Source organism: Bos indicus, chromosome 1 (genome assembly GCF_029378745.1).
Source record: "Bos indicus isolate NIAB-ARS_2022 breed Sahiwal x Tharparkar chromosome 1, NIAB-ARS_B.indTharparkar_mat_pri_1.0, whole genome shotgun sequence".
NCBI classification, from domain to species: Eukaryota; Metazoa; Chordata; class Mammalia; order Artiodactyla; family Bovidae; genus Bos; species Bos indicus.
The window spans coordinates 153,993,810-154,009,533 of record NC_091760.1 but is presented as its reverse complement, the minus strand read 5'-3'; the positions used below and the strand labels follow the sequence as shown (position 1 = coordinate 154,009,533).

General features: G+C 45.8%; 1 non-coding gene across 1 annotated transcript; it reads left to right on the top strand.

Annotated features, from left to right (window-relative positions):
* The first annotated feature begins 14,616 nt into the window (after positions 1-14,616).
* On the top strand, positions 14,617-14,723 carry LOC139185380 (U6 spliceosomal RNA). Its single transcript, XR_011569004.1, has one exon. It is a non-coding gene; the product is annotated as a U6 spliceosomal RNA (small nuclear RNA).
* Positions 14,724-15,724: the final 1,001 nt, after the last annotated feature.

Genomic DNA, 15,724 nt, shown 5'->3' with positions numbered 1-15,724 from the left:
TCTGTGGTATTCTTATCAAAAAGTCATAACCTCAGTGCGAGCGTGAGAAAACATCAGACAAGCGCAACTAGAGGGCCATTCCACCAAATAAGTGACGACGGGCCTGGACTGTTCCAACGTGTTACAGTTATGAAAGACCAGGACTGAGCAACTGTCACAGGTCAGAGAGACCAGGGGACACGGCCACCATGTGCCACGTGGGGTCCTGCACTGGGTCCTGAGACAGTCCAAAGGACATTCGTAGGGAAACTGGAGACATTTGAATAATGCCTGTCGATTATATAATAATACTTTATTCATGCTAATTTGCTATGGATAATAGTGCTGTGTCTATGTAACATGTTAACATTAGGAGCAGTTAGGTAAAAGCTAAAGTTTCCCAGGTATTCAGAGGCCGAAAACCTTAAGCACCACGTTTAACACGCCTCCTCTTGCCTGAGCACCCGCACTGGCCCATTAGTGCCTGTGTAGGAAGCCCATCCCCTCTGTCCACCTGTCAAGGCCCCTTCCAGCCCGACTGCCCGTGGGAGCAGAATGAAGCGGGTTCCGGGGTCCCCAGCGCTCGTCTTATCTGTGTACTCACTCACCCAGTCTCCTGGGGACAAGGTCTTCGCCTCTTCCGCTTCTGCCAAAGGCATGGTCCCTCTCTGGCTTTATGTGGCTCAGAGGTCATGAAGGCCTTCCAGAATTTGCCCTTCCCAGGGCTGATGACTCCTTCTTCTCCCACGGCCTGGCCCTTGGATGAATATGTGTCCCATGGCACAGCTTCATCATGCGTTGTTAAGTCTTACCTTGCTCATCCCCTGTGATCCCAAACATCCCCTGTCCAGCCTGCTTTCAGTTGACTTTTCCAACCTTATTTCTCTTCCCCGTTCATGTTATACAAACTCGAGCCAAACAGGATGCCCATCACATAATCACCGTGGTCTTATCCAGCACCCAGCAAGGGATCTCATACACGGAAGGAAAGAACCCCAGTTTCCCTCCCAAGTCTTGGGCAGTGAGGCTCTCCCAACTGGAAATCAGTGAAGACGTCTCCTTCGTCTCTTCGTACACATTTCCACCTCTGTTATTAAGGCCTACTTCAAATACAGTCTGTCTGTTTTGGCTCTGTTGTAGGAGATGCTGTGGTATGCTGCCCAGATGCCCTCTGCCAGGCCTGTGCACCCATGCCCCAGCTTCCCTGAGGGTTGACTGCAAATAGCTCACAGATGCCTCCCTTGTCCTGAGAATAGACCTCAGCTGGCAGGATCCCCTTGTCCCTGGAAGTGACTCCCCCAATCCAACCAGGGCAGCTGATAGATAGCTAACAACTGAATGATATGAAGTGCGAAGAGCCAACCCGCTTGTCTCAACGGGGAGAGACTGTGGAGCTGTGGATGCTACAGAGCTGCCATGAGTCAGGCCAAGGCTGCTGAGTTCGTGTCCTTGCGTGGCTTCTTCCGCTGTCTTATCCGCCTGCACACCCTCCCTTATAGGTTTCTCCTGAAGTACATTTCCTCAATAAAGCACTTTCATGAGAATTCCCATTTCAGGCCCACTTCTTGGAACCTGACCTAGAGCATACAGGAAACCACCAACATCCAGCTAAAGGTGGGCAGAGACGGTTATAACTTGTCTGCAACGTGTCATGGACAGCAGCTATTTCACAGGCATTATCTCGTTTAATCTTCTCAACAATCCTATGCCTTGGAATTGCTAATCGCTCTTCTGCAGAAAGCGTAACTGCAGAAAGGCTTAAAGTTAAAATCAGAGTCATGATTTCAACTCGTTTCTGTCCTCTCCACCACACTCAGCTGCTCACTCGCATAACCTCAACCCTCAGAGGAACTCAATACCTGTTCCTGAGCAAATAAATGAGCCACAGCTAGGCTGCCTCAACTCCATTTATACAGTTTAGAGTAGCCTGTTGCTTTGTCCAACTTAAAGAAATTGGAGCCAGTACTGTGCTAAGCGTAGGGAGCTAAGAGTTGTAACCTGGGGGAAACTTTGTAAGACCCGTTCTTTCAGATTCCTTCCAGAGTTCCTCTGTCTTGGAGATAAAGATCTTCCTTTCTCCCAGGTATAGGGAGGACACCTCTCACATGAGGGTCTTATGACCTTCTTCAGGGGAAGGTCAAAGAGTTCTCATATTCCTTCAGCAGAAAATATTCAACCCACCAAGGTGCCATGTTTGGGGGTGGCATATCCTGAACATCCCCAGCGCCCCTTCCCTCACCAAAACCCTGTAAGAAGAGCTGTGCTGGGGAGAGAAGGGCAATGCATCTGCTTTGAAAGAACAGGGGACGGGTAGCTGCCTGGGACAAGGGCGGTGGGGGTGGGAGCAGGGGATCTTAGAAGAGCCTCGGGGGTCTCGAGGAACAAGGCAAGGGTCATCTAGCAAGCAGGCGAAAAGGGAGCGGAGGATGATCTCGGTCTCGGTCCGAGAGGACGTCGAGGGGCGGCATGGGTGTGAGAAAGCGCTCGGCGTGCTCGGGACGGCCGCAGGTGTGAGGCGTGGTGTGCAGGCGAGACCAGCGGGGAGACACACGGCAGAGGCAGCTGCGGGTCAGGAGCCCGCGACGGCCCGAGAAGGAGCGCGAATCCGGAGGGCCCCGCCCGCGGCAGCCCGGAAGTCCCCTCCGCGAAGGCGGGCTGGACGCAGCGCCGGGTGAGACCGGTGAGACCGTCTGAGATCGTGCAGGGAGAAGGAGGACGTGCCGGCTCCCGGCAAAGGCTCAGCCCAGCGCCCGCCCGCTCAACGGGACTGCTGGCAGACAGCGCCAGAAATAAATACCCAGCTGTAACAGAACCAAGGCACGGGTGTTTTTCAAGTAAACAGCCTCACTTCACCTCACCTGAACTCACATGAATTCTCATTTTGTCCTGCTGGCTGGAAACTGCCGCAGGAATGCAGGAATTTACTGATAAGGTGTCTCAGTTGGAAGGAAAACTGAGCGGCATCCTCTTTGGTCCTTTATCATATGTTTTAAAACACGAGGGCTAGTTCTTAAGGGAAAACTCAAACTGGGTATGAATTTCAGCCCAAAGGGGTAAGAAAACTGTTGAAGGTTAGTTTCTGCATAAGCTGGCTGGAATCAATGTCCCAGCCCACATGCTGGAGTCCAAATATTCTTTAAGCAGGAAGTTTTTCGGTTCCTGATTTCTTACCTCCTTGAACATCAGGGGGCCCAACAGATTAGAGATTCTCATAAAAATGACGTATGCTTTTACATAGGCTTGAAGACACCAGAAAATACTGTCTCCCTTCAATGTCGTATGATGAAGAACCATTATTAACATTTCTAAATAAACCGTTTTGCCTGGCATGCAATTAATGAGTTGTATTCACTAGTCAAGTGGTTCTAAATCCTTTATTCCCAAAGGTCTGTGCGACGGTAAATGAACTCTGCTCATTAATCCTGGTGACCTGTCTGAGAAGAGATGGGGAATAATAAGAGGAACCGGAACGTTCCTTGTGAGTGAACTGAGAGCAGAGCGCAGGAAGACACTGCCTGGTGCAGCAGCTGGGACCCCAGCAAAGCCCGTGCCTGGGCCTTTCCGGCCTTCTCTCCCTGCACTGCGGTCCGTTCACAGCCAACCCGAGGCCGGCACAGCCCAGGGGCCCTGGGGAGTGCAGGCCCCTCCGTCCTCAGCCTAGTTCACTGCCTGCCGACAAAGCAGGAAGGTCTCGCTCCCCTCCCCTTTACTGTTCAAATAATTACCTGGGCCTCCAAAACCCCTGTGGATCATTAATCAGTTATGGACCCTGGACTTTCTCCCGGCAGGCTGTGAGCAGGAATGCCCAGTGGGACTCCAGGGCGCAGAGCCAGAAGAGGGAATTTGTTACAGGCACCTGCTGTCAGCAAGGTCTTGATTTCAGATCCCTAAACCTAAGGCAAGGCTCAGAAGCCACACAACCCAGGGGGCTGCAGGATTAGCTTTTCCTGGGAGCTGCTCGGTAATGATAAAGTTTAGATGGATAACCGCTGGAGGTAGAAAGAACATAGCCATTTCCTCTTTTGGAAAAGGAGCCCCAAACGAGTTACTCTACAAGCTAGTATACAAAAGGCCAATTCTCTTTTCTTTTTTCCTTCTTTTATTTATTTTTTAATTTAAAAAAATTTTCTTTTTTTTTTTTGGCTGCACTGTGCAGCTCGCAGGGTCTTAGCTCCCCGACCAGAGATCGAACCCTTGCCCTCCTTGGCAGTGAAAGCATGGAATCCTGGCAGCCCCTGGACTGCCAGGGGAATTCCCTAAGGCCACTTTTTCTTAAAAAAAAAAAAAAAGAAAGAAAGAAAATGCAGTCCTTGTCATGATAGTCTGTGTTATCCTAACTAGAATCTTAGACTTTGAGGTTTGAAAAAGTGCTTTCGAGGGCTTCCCTGGCAGTCTAGTGCCAAGAATTTACCTGCCAATGCAGTGGACACGGGTCCCGTCCCTGGGCGCCACATGCTGTGGAGCAACTATGCCCACGCGCCACAACTCATGAGCCCAACGTGGCAACTCCCGGAGCCCACGTGCCTGGAGCCCACGTGCCTGCGTCCTGTGCTCTGCCACAAGGGAAGCCGTGACGAGAGGCCTGCACACTGCAACGAAGAGTAGCCCCACTCGCTGCAACTGCAGGAAGCCCACATGCAGCAAGGACGACCCAGCGTGGCCAAAAACTAATAAGCACATACGTGAATCTTGTTTTAAAAAATGCTTTCGCGATGATTTCACTTAAACAGGCCGTCTAACAGATAAGGAAACTGAGCTCAGCAAGTCCACATGACTTACTCAAGACCCTCCAGCGAGTCAGTGTCCCCAAAACTGGACGAGGAGCCTCCAGGTCCCAGCCTAGTCCAACCCCTCTGGGGTTGCAGGTAATATGCTGGCAAGAAGCAGAGAGCAAGGGAGTTACCGTGGCCCATCCTCCCCGAGCAGTTGTCATGCAATAATAATTCATTAACACATTGTTTTTATATGAAAATATACATGCTATTTTTTAAATTAAATTCTAAAGATTTAAAACAAGTCTCTTCGAGGAAATTCCACGCTTGTGGTAGTGTTTAAAGCTATGTTCCTGGGCCATGACCCTGGTGATACACCGTCAGTATGGAAGCCACATGTGGCTATGGAGCATCTGAAGTAGGGTTGATAAGAGTTGAGCTAGGCTGAAAGGGAAGACAGACTTCAAAGCCGTAGGTCCAAGAAATAATAAAGTTTCTCAATAACTTGTTGTGGTTACACGTTGAAACGATAATATTTTAGGTAAATTGGTTTAAATAAAGTACATTATTAGGGCTTCCCAGGTGGCTCAGTGGGGAAGAATCTGCCTGCCGATGCAGGAGACACAGAAGGCACAGTTTCAATCCCTGGGTCAGGAAGATCCCCTGCAGTTGGAAACGGCAACCCATTCCAGTATTCTTGCCTGGAGAATTCCATGGATAAGGTACATTATTATAAGTAATTTCACCTGCCTCTTTCTCTTTTAAAATTTATTTTGTTTTTTCATTTATCTTTGGTTGTGCTGGGTCTTCATTGCTGCATGTGAACTTTTTCTAGTTGCAGCTGAAGTGGGGGCTACTCTCCAGTTGCATGTGAGTTTCTCATCGTGGTGACTTCTCTTATTGCGGATCTTGGGCTCTTGAGCACGGGCGTCAGAGTCGCGGCACACGCCGACAGTCGCCCTGCAGCGTGGAGTCTTTCTGAACCAGGGATGGAGCCCATGTCCCCTGCACTGGCAGGTGTGTCCTTGACCACTGGACCACCAGGGAAGTCCTTTTCTTTTAGTGTGGCTTAATAAACTGGAAGTTGCATTTGGGCTTGCATTATCCCTCTGTTGGACAGTGGCCGGACTAGAGGGTGGCTATTAGGGCTGCTCAATAGCCGGCTTCTCTCCCTTTCAACACACGCAAAGAGTGCAGCTCCCTGACCCCAGTGAAATTAGGTGTGGTCATGTAGTTGGCTTTGGTCAATGACATGTGAGTAGAAAAGACACACGTTCTCCTGGGCAGTGCATGTAACTGCCCACGCGGGACACGCGAACGCCTTCCAAGGAGCTCGTGAACGTGAATGTGGAGACTAACCGCCGTTAAGCTGCGGTGAGCAGACGCTCCCACTGATTTGCCCAAGATCTGGAGTGTGAGCTCAAAATCAACTTTTTAGAAATACACAGTGAGATCTGGGGATCATTCACTCCTGTAACATCACCTAGTGCTAGGGAGTGAAAGTCGCTCAGTTGCGTCTGACTGTGCAGCCCTGTGGACTGTAACTCACCAGGTTCCTCTGTCCATGGAATTCTCGAGGCAAGAATACTGGAGTGGGTTGCCACTCCCTCCTCCAAGCATTACCTAACACATTCCTAAATATAACTTTCTGGTGTAAAGGTGTGCGGAGAATTACGCCCTGGCAGCATCTCCCAAACCTGCTTCACCACAGAACACTCTGAAGGTGTGATTTATTGACAGGAGACTAATTAGAGCTCATGCATACCCAGATTAGTGAAGACAGCAAAATCTAGAACACAAATCAGTTAATTGAGCCAAAGATCAAAATTTGACTTGTATGTTTTAGTCAATAAAACCAAAAGTTAATCACTTTTATGTTAAGAATGAACAAACCAAAATAATTTATTTTACTTTTAAAAATATATTTCATCAACATTTTTTATAAGAATAATATTTTGTGACTTTTTAAAACTTGGGTGCCTGCTCAGTCTCAGAAATACTATTGCTGATAAAGGATAACACCTCGTATGTTCTTAAATTTTGTCTTTACAACATTATGATCTGAAAAACGGTCACCTTTTCCAGAAAAGGAAGAACAATATGATCACTGTGCTCTGCTGTATTTGGGGGTTACTGAAACAGGCTTCTCCAAAATTCAATTATATCATCCTGAATAGCTCACTTCCTTCTTTTTTTTTTTTTAGAAAGCAAAGTCTGTGATTTTTCATTTTCACTTTGAAGGGTTTACTTTTTGCTTGTTTTAGACTGACACAATTTGCTAACCACCGAGCCTGCTTTTGGTTTAAAACTTTCTTTTTTTCTTTTTTTTTTTTTTTCTAAAGGCGCTCCGGTCGAGCGCGCCGGTGGCTCCCGGTGGAACGTTTGGGCACCGGGCAGGGGCCGGGCAGGATGGGCGCTCAGGGCCCCGGCTGGGCTGTGCCTAGGCCCGCAGGAGGCTCCGAGGCCCCCGGGCCGCGGCGCCCCGAAGCCAGACAACCTCCGGGGCGGGGCCGAGTGTCCCTGAGCAGCGAACTGGATGGGGGGAGGCCCGCCGAGTGGGGCCAGGCCTGGAGAGGCCCAGGGCGGGAGGGCGCCGAGACCCTCCGCGCCCCTCGCCCCACCCCCACCCCCCCAGGCCCCGCACGCACCAAACTTTCTTTTTTTCAATCGCAGATCCTCAGAGAGCAGGGTTATATAAAAATACAGTGTATTTTTACATGCAATGAGAACTATTATTACAAATTATTTTTATTGAAATATAATTATTGCAATCTCTTAAAGTGGGTTTTAGTATATTCACAAGTCATGCCACCATCGTGACCAATTTCAGAATATTTTTATCACCCCACAAAAAACCCCATCCCCATGAATAGCCACTCAGCACGTCCCTCTCCCCCCAGCTCCTGACCACCGCTAGTTAATTTTTGTCTCTATCTATTTGCTCTTTCTGGATATTTCTTACAAGTGAAATTATACATGATGTGGTCTTTAATAACCTGGAGAAGGAAATGGGAACCCACTCCAGTATTCTTGCCTGGAGAATCCCAGGGACAGAGGAACCTGGCAGGCTACAGTCCATGGGGTCACAGGAGTTGGACATGACTTATAGACTAAACCACCACCATCTTTAATAATGATTTTCATGTTGCGCTCGCCAATTCACAGTCCTCAGATGGCTGCTGCCCCTCCAAGCCTTACGACTGTGTGGAAGGGAAAGAGAAAGAATGGCGGGCAAGGGGCTTCTCTTCAGGAGGCTGTGCCTTTTCTTCAGGAGGTGACACAGTCAGGGCTGCCCCCTCAAGAGCTTCTGCCTGTATCTCACTGACCCGAAATGTGTTGTGTGTCCCACTTGCCATAACAGAGGATGAAAAGAAACATTTCAGCTTTTGCCACCTTTGCAGTTGAGACAGGTAAGGGAGACGGGGGTTAGAGTTTGAGTTTGAGTAAGCCAGCCTACAGTGTCTGCCGTGATCCTTCTTTTGTGGGGCTTCAGCTACTTATACTACTCTTGGTCTGGTCTGTACAATCCCCACAGTGCCGCCTCCTCCTGTGCTCAAATGAGGTATCTGATTAGATCACACTTATCTCCTGTGAAACCTCACGATTATACTCTTGGGAGTGGTAGCTTTCCCAGCTTCCTTGTTCAACACCTCTGCATTCCTCCCTTGGTAAATACCCTAATGCCAGCTGGTTTTCATCCAGGTGTGTAGCTGTATTAATCTTAGGTGATCAAAATTACACAAAGAAATAAATGCTTGCTTTCTATTATACATTAGAGACAGTAGCTAATATTAATCTGGTCTGATTTTTCACTAGCCTTGTACTTTTAATTCTATTCTTGGTTCAAGCTCATTTTTCCTCAGGAAAAAAAATCCTTTTTTCTTTATATGAGGCTACTAATGTCTAAAATACTAATTGTACCTGATCACACTTAAATATTTTATTCTCAGTTTAACTCCTCATGATTTGACTTCCTAATGTGTACCAATATAGCCCATGTTAAAGCCCTGATATTAACAGGGCAGAAAAGAGTTTCTTTGTACTCCTTCCCTAGAGAAGTGGGAATCTCTAGTTAGATAAGCAAGGAAAACCATTTTAAGTGTTCCTTCCCTAAATAAAAAATTTGCTTTAAAATAATTTGCTGTGTCTTATCTAGTAGAACTACAAGTTGTATAACAACTTATTTGTAAAAGTAGTACCACACTTTCAACAAGGGGTTGGACAAATAAGAACCTACAAATTCAAACAATCTGTGTGTTAAAGCCAATAGTAAACAAAGGCTAAGAAGGAAAGGCGAAGTCAAATATAATCATGTCAAATATGTATGGCAGTGTTATTCTTTCGATTTAGTGAGATGCAGGAAAATATAGGGAAAGAAGAAATGGACTCATATTTCAATCTCGAACACAAACCTCGTGCACATTTACATCTGAGCGTCCCATCAGCTCCACGTAACAGCATCATCTGCAGCGTGCCTGTCCTCACCTAATTCCCGCAGCAGCATCATGCCCCTCTGAACTTCCAGGCAGCCTACAACAGATACGCTGATGGTGGTGCTGCACACACAGGGCTTCAGCACGTCCTGCAGGGGCCTCTGAAGCTTCCGTCCAAGCCGGCTGGCAGTCACCTGTTGCTCTGTGTCTTCTCGTCCTTCGCGTCTCTGGCCAGAGTGCAGACATGATGGATGGAACCGGGCCTCTATCTTGGACCACAAGGTGCCCTCGAGACTAGAGGTCACACGTGGTGGACCTATCAGACCCAAGCAACCCTGGGTCAAGGGGGACTTCCTGGAGCCATACCTGCCCTGGACTCCCCACCTCCAGGCGTTTATGTGATAAAAAAGGCAACTTCAGTCGTATCTATGTCACTGTTGTTCTGTGCATGCACTCCACCAAGCCTGCAGAGACACACTCAAGGAGCAGTTAGAATATGTAACGCTTCCTCTGTATTTTCATGTCCCCTTCATGGGTGATCTGGCTCTCCTCCATTCCCATTGCCTCTACAGGAAAGGGTGACAGAGCCTCTGGAACCTGGCAAGATGGAGAAAAGGTGCCCCCGGTTGCTCAGGAGCCCTGTAGGGAGAAGACAGGGGAGCATGGGCTATGAGACCCGTGTATCCTGACACCCCACTCCAGGTCAAAGCCCCAGATGGTCAGGATACACCGGAAGAAGAGAGGGAAAGCCCCAGCCTGAGAGGTAAGCTGGTGGGCACGCAGAGTGATGGGGCTGGGCTGGGCTGGGCAGGGGCTAGGGCGGAGCCAGCCCCAAGTCCCCCCAGGGCCCCAACTCCTTGCTGTGCTTTGAGTGTGGACTGTGCTGGGCTCACAGCGTGGTTTTGGGATGGGTGCTGCCCAGACCCGCCCCTACAGGAGTATCAGGCCACACAGCAGGGGAGTTACCCATGTCCAGGGACCCAGGCAGGCCCCCCAGGGGTCATCGGCACAGAGAGCCCTTCCCCATGCCCCCCCACTCTACAGCTCCAACCAATGAGGAGCCAGCCTAGATCAGAGGCCCTTGTCCCCCTCCAACAAGAGGCCTCAGAAAATCTCCATCTACCAGCTGCCATTTTTGAGAGAAACGGGAGGTAAGAAAGCTTCCCTGAAAAGAAATCTTATCCCAAGACCCAAATCAAATGAGTTCACCCTAAAGGGGACTGCTAAGAGAGACGGAAATGTTACCCACAGGAGCTCGCTCAGCCTCATTCACAACCTCCTCTATCCCTGTTACCCCAGGGGACCCTGTTGAAGAAAGTTAAATTTACGGAAGCTGCCTTTTCTCTGCACTTCTGAAGGTAGCCTGGGTGAACACTGGCCCCTGATGACCCTTTCAAGGTCATCAACATCAACAGCGGCGGATTGTTAAAGATGAGGAGTCTGTGTATCTGCTGCCAAGGCTGTGATAGGAAGGTGTGGGCCTTAAATAACATTAGGTCTTGAAGCGCTTTGCTAAAACAATAGCATTTACCGAGAATAAGAGTACAGTTTTTCGTGGCCCTAATGTGAATTTGTAAGTGGAGATTGTTTCTACTTGGAATCAAAACAACAAAAAAATGTACTCACCTCATTGTCATTGTGGATACATCTGTGGTCCAGTCGTGACATCTGGAACCTGTTGGATCCAGTTCTCTTTACAAACAAAAAGAATTCTAATATTAATTCTGTTTTTTGAAGACATGGATATTTACTTTACACTGGGGCTGTTTGATATAAAATGTTCAGAGTGTTAGGAGAAAAACAGATTTGTCTAATTTGTAGCTTGAAACAAAAGCTTTTGTGATACTGGATTCTGGAGAAATTTTGTTTTTACTTGTCAGGCTTTTGCAGAAATGCCCATTAAACATTTGGACAATCTGTTAACAAAGTAGCATTCCTTTTAAACAATAGTGAGATGTCAATAAAACTCAAATGATTTTTGGCTTAAAACATAGCCAAACAATCTTTTGTTCATTTTTTAAATTGTTTTCAATTAAATAGAATTTTTTTAAAGTTCCTTAAGGGAACACTTGTGATTTGGTATCATGTGTGCTTAAAATTGGGTTAAACTTTCCTATGAGATTAATATTGAATGCACGCATGCTCAGTCACTTCAATTGTGCCCAACTCTTTGCAAACCTATGGACTGTAGCCTGCCAGGCTCCTCTATCCATGGAATTCTCCAGGCAAGAATATTGGAGTGTGTTGCCAAGTCAACCTCCAGGGCATCTTTCCAACCCAGGGATCGAACCCTCATCTCCTGTGTCTCCTGCATTGCAGGCAGATTCTTTACCCACTGAGCCACCTGGGAAGCCCGAGATTAATATTATTCTGGAGTTAAAAGTCGAAATTCAAATTGAACACTGTTTAATGAAGGCCAAAGTGTCTCTAATGTTAAAGTTTATTTGTAGCATACCCTTAGAAAAAAGAAGGAAATTAAGAAACTTGTACTAAGCGGCCAAATACATTTTTCCCTGATTGCCTCTTATGAACTTATTTCTTTTCAAATTCTGAAAGTAATTTCATGGCCTGTGTAGGAAATTTGAAAGATTAGTATGATGATAATAGATCCATAATACTACCTGTTAGACCATAATACAACAACTGTTTTTATATTAGTTTATGTCGCTTTGTTCTTCTGTCAACTTGCTATATTTTAAATTAATCAAACCAGCAATCTGGAACTGCATTTTGCTAATCTGATGGATAATATATCACCATGTCTTTGTTTTTATCTACTTTTGGAAGTGTTAAAAATACTAACTAGAAAAGAGTAGCAACCAACCAATCAAACAGTTACTCAAAAAGGATTAAGGGGACTCTTCATCCTCTGTGGCCAATACTATGGGAAGTAAGTACACAGCTGATTTCTGCCTTGAGGGATGTGCACGAAGAGACAAACATGCATGAAACCATTAAGAAACGAAAGAGGGCATTTAATATGGTAATAGTTATTATCTTAGTGATTATTAATTGGGACTGTTTAAGTGAGTCTAAGGCTCAATCAGGCTCTCTGATTTCAAGCAACAGAAACCCCCTGAAGGAGACTTACTGGAAAGATGCTGAGCTCTATCACAGAATGTCAGGCACTGGAATCGGGAACCACTGACTCCTGAGCTCTTAATTCATATTCTAATGGGAGAGAACCTCATTGATCCAGGTTAGGTCAATGTTTGTTCCGATACAACCAGTCATGGCTAGAAGAACCCAGGTGGCATCTCGAGTTACCCAGAGGGCAGTCATGGTCGACACCTACATTATAGCCATCCCCTAGAACTCCCTTCTGGTATCAAGCGGGAATGTGCCTGAGCCCAGAGGAAGAATCATGACTAGTTCAGGCTGATTACTATAAATGCATTCCCCTTTGGCCAGATACACACTTACCTAGACTCCCTTTGAGCTGGAAGTGCATACATCACATAGTTCTGGCCAATAAGGTATAAAAGGAAGTCTACTAGCAAAGATTTTCTTCCCAAATAAAAGAGAGATGTAAAAAGAGATTTCTTTTCTTCCTTCCATGAGGATAAGTCAGGCTTTCCAGTACTAACCAAAGTGACTCAGAGGTACTGGCTTAGAGCCCTGACGTCGTGAGCCTCAATACTGGCCCTAGCATTGCTTACCTCCAGACCTTATATTTATCAGGTGTTTTTTCTTAATTAGTATTACTTAATCACTTTTTACCAGGCACTTTTTTTTAACCTGTATCCCAAAAGCATCCAAAACAGTGGGCATCGCTCTGGAGCTGTGGGAAGAAGAGTTTCTCTTGGAAGGGTATGAAAACAAGAAGCAACATATTGCCTTATCTGGGGTGTTTTCTTTGTGGGCCGGGTGTGGTGTTAAGTACCAGATGCCTATCCGTTCACCTACATTCTTCTTCCACTGACCCTCTCAGGTAAAACAGCATTTCCCCCGTTCACAGACAAGAAAACAGAGCTCCAGAGAGGGGAACAGCTGCCATCCCTCCTCACCACGAAGCATGGGAGACAATGCAAAGCCAGTGTAAATCCGAAGACTTGCTATACTCTTTCCCCACCTTCAGGGGTTTTGCCACTCAATACTGCACATTACGCAACTTGGGCTCTGAAACGTCTATGAGAGAAGGAAGATAAAGGTGGGACAGACAGAAAATTTCACAGAGAAGGGGAGACTTGACTGACCTTCAGGAGCAGGCAGAATTCAGGGAGGAAATGCCCAGCTGGAAGGGTGTTCTAAAAGGCAGGAACACAAAAGGCAGAATGAGAAGGGGAGGTCGGCGAGACAGTCTGATTAGGGCAATGCCGGCGGGGTGACGCAGTGAAGGCAACTAAGAGCCAGGCTGAAAGGCAGAATTTAATGTGATGAAGCTGGAGCCAGGAAATGCTGGAGGGCTTGTGCGCAGCGCGAGAGAGCAATACTCTGACAGCAGAGTCTGATGCAGATTTATGTGACGTGCATCCCAGTCATGGAGCTATCGGAATCATCCAGGCACAAGAAGAAGAGAACGTGACCTGGCTTTTATTTTAACCCACAGTATGTCCCATGGTCTAAAAGAAAGTGGTATGAACAGAAACGAAGCTCTGTTAGAGAATCAGAATAAAGGACAACAGACAGAACTTGTTGACTGACCAGATATGGAAATGACAAAAGAATGCTTCCCTCAACTGTCTTTCTCTCTCCTTTTTTGAAGCATGCGTATTCTCTTCTTTACTATGTCTTTTCTTTCTTTATTTTCTGATTTTCCTTCGACTTGTGTTCTCCCTTTCACTTCCTTTTCCTTGTCTAGGCTGGCTGAAATGCTAGCGGCAGCTACGAAGTACAAAATGTTTACCAAATAGAGAAAAGAGGGGAGACTTCAGGTGAATAAATACAACATTCACAGGATCAGCATTTAGAGCCTAGCAGGATGGGTTCAGAAAACAATTTGATTAACACAAAGAAAAGACAGATTTTTTTTGGTCAGTTCCACAGAGGACACAGGGAAAATCCTTAGTAGGGAAAAGGAAACAGCTTGTCCTTTTTAGGGTGATCAGAGATTAATTTATGTTTGTGTTAATCAAGTAGTTTTCTGAGCCCATCCTGTTAGGCTTTAAATGCTGATCCTGTGAATGTTGTATTTATTCATCTGAAGTCTCACCTCTTTTCTCTACAGGTATTCTTTCTCTAAACAGAGGGGATCAGCGGCAAGAACAGAACTTCAAAAGTTGTTGGATCTTAGCACTGTTGCCCTGAGCAGATCTCTCAGGGTTTTTAGGCACTTTCTTTGACAGTGAGGGGCTATTTGATTTAAAAGAGTTCTTATTGGTTTTTTAGGAGGATGTCTAGGAAGGGGTTGATGTTCAAAGGTTCAACAGTCGATCTTTACACCAGAGATTTCCTTTCCTCTCATTTGTGGCTTACATCTCTTCAATTTAGGGAAAGAAATTCTTGGTAATGAAGGTAAGTAATTCATCACCTTGGATTAGAACTTTAAAGAGGTGCTCGCTTCGGCAGCACATATACTAAAATTGGAACGATACAGAGAAGATTAGCATGGCCCCTGCTCAAGGATGACACGTAAATTCGTGAAGCGTTCCATATTTTTAATTGATATCTATAGGATAGTTCATCCCAAAACAATGAATTTCACCTTTTTCTCAAGCGCACATGGAACCTTCTCCAGGAGAGATCACATCCTGGGCCATAAAGCTAGTCTTGGTGAATTCAAAAAAATAGAAATCATTCCAAGCATCTTTTCTGACCACAATGCAGTAAGATTAGATCTCAATTACAGGAGAAAAACTATTAAAAATTCCAACATATGGAGGCTGAACAACACGCTGCTGAATAACCAACAAATCACAGAAGAAATCAAAAAAGAAATCAAAATTTGCATAGAAATGAATGAAAATGAAAACACAACAACCCAAAACCTGTGGGACACTGTAAAAGCAGTGCTAAGGGGAAAGTTCATAGCAATACAGGCATACCTCAAGAAACAAGAAAAAAGTCAAATAAATAACCTAACTCTACACCTAAAGCAACTAGAAAAGGAAGAAATGAAGAACCCCAGGGTTAGTAGAAGGAAAGAAATCTTAAAAATTAGAGCAGAAATAAATGCAAAAGAAACAAAAGAGACCATAGCAAAAATCAACAAAACCAAAAGCTGGTTCTTTGAAAGGATAAATAAAATTGACAAACCATTAGCCAGACTCATCAAGAAACAAAGGGAGAAAAATCAAATCAATAAAATTAGAAACGAAAATGGAGAGATCACAACAGACAACACAGAAATACAAAGGATCATAAGAGACTACTATCAACAATTATATGCCAATAAAATGGACAACGTGGAAGAAATGGACAAATTCTTAGAAAAGTACAACTTTCCAAAACTCGACCAGGAAGAAACAGAAAATCTTAACAGACCCATCACAAGCATGGAAATTGAAACTGTAATCAAAAATCTTCCAGCAAACAAAAGCCCAGGTCCAGACGGCTTCACAGCTGAATTCTACCAAAAATTTAGAGAAGAGCTAACACCTATCCTGCTCAAACTCTTCCAGAAAATTGCAGAGGAAGGTAAACTTCCAAACTCATTCTATG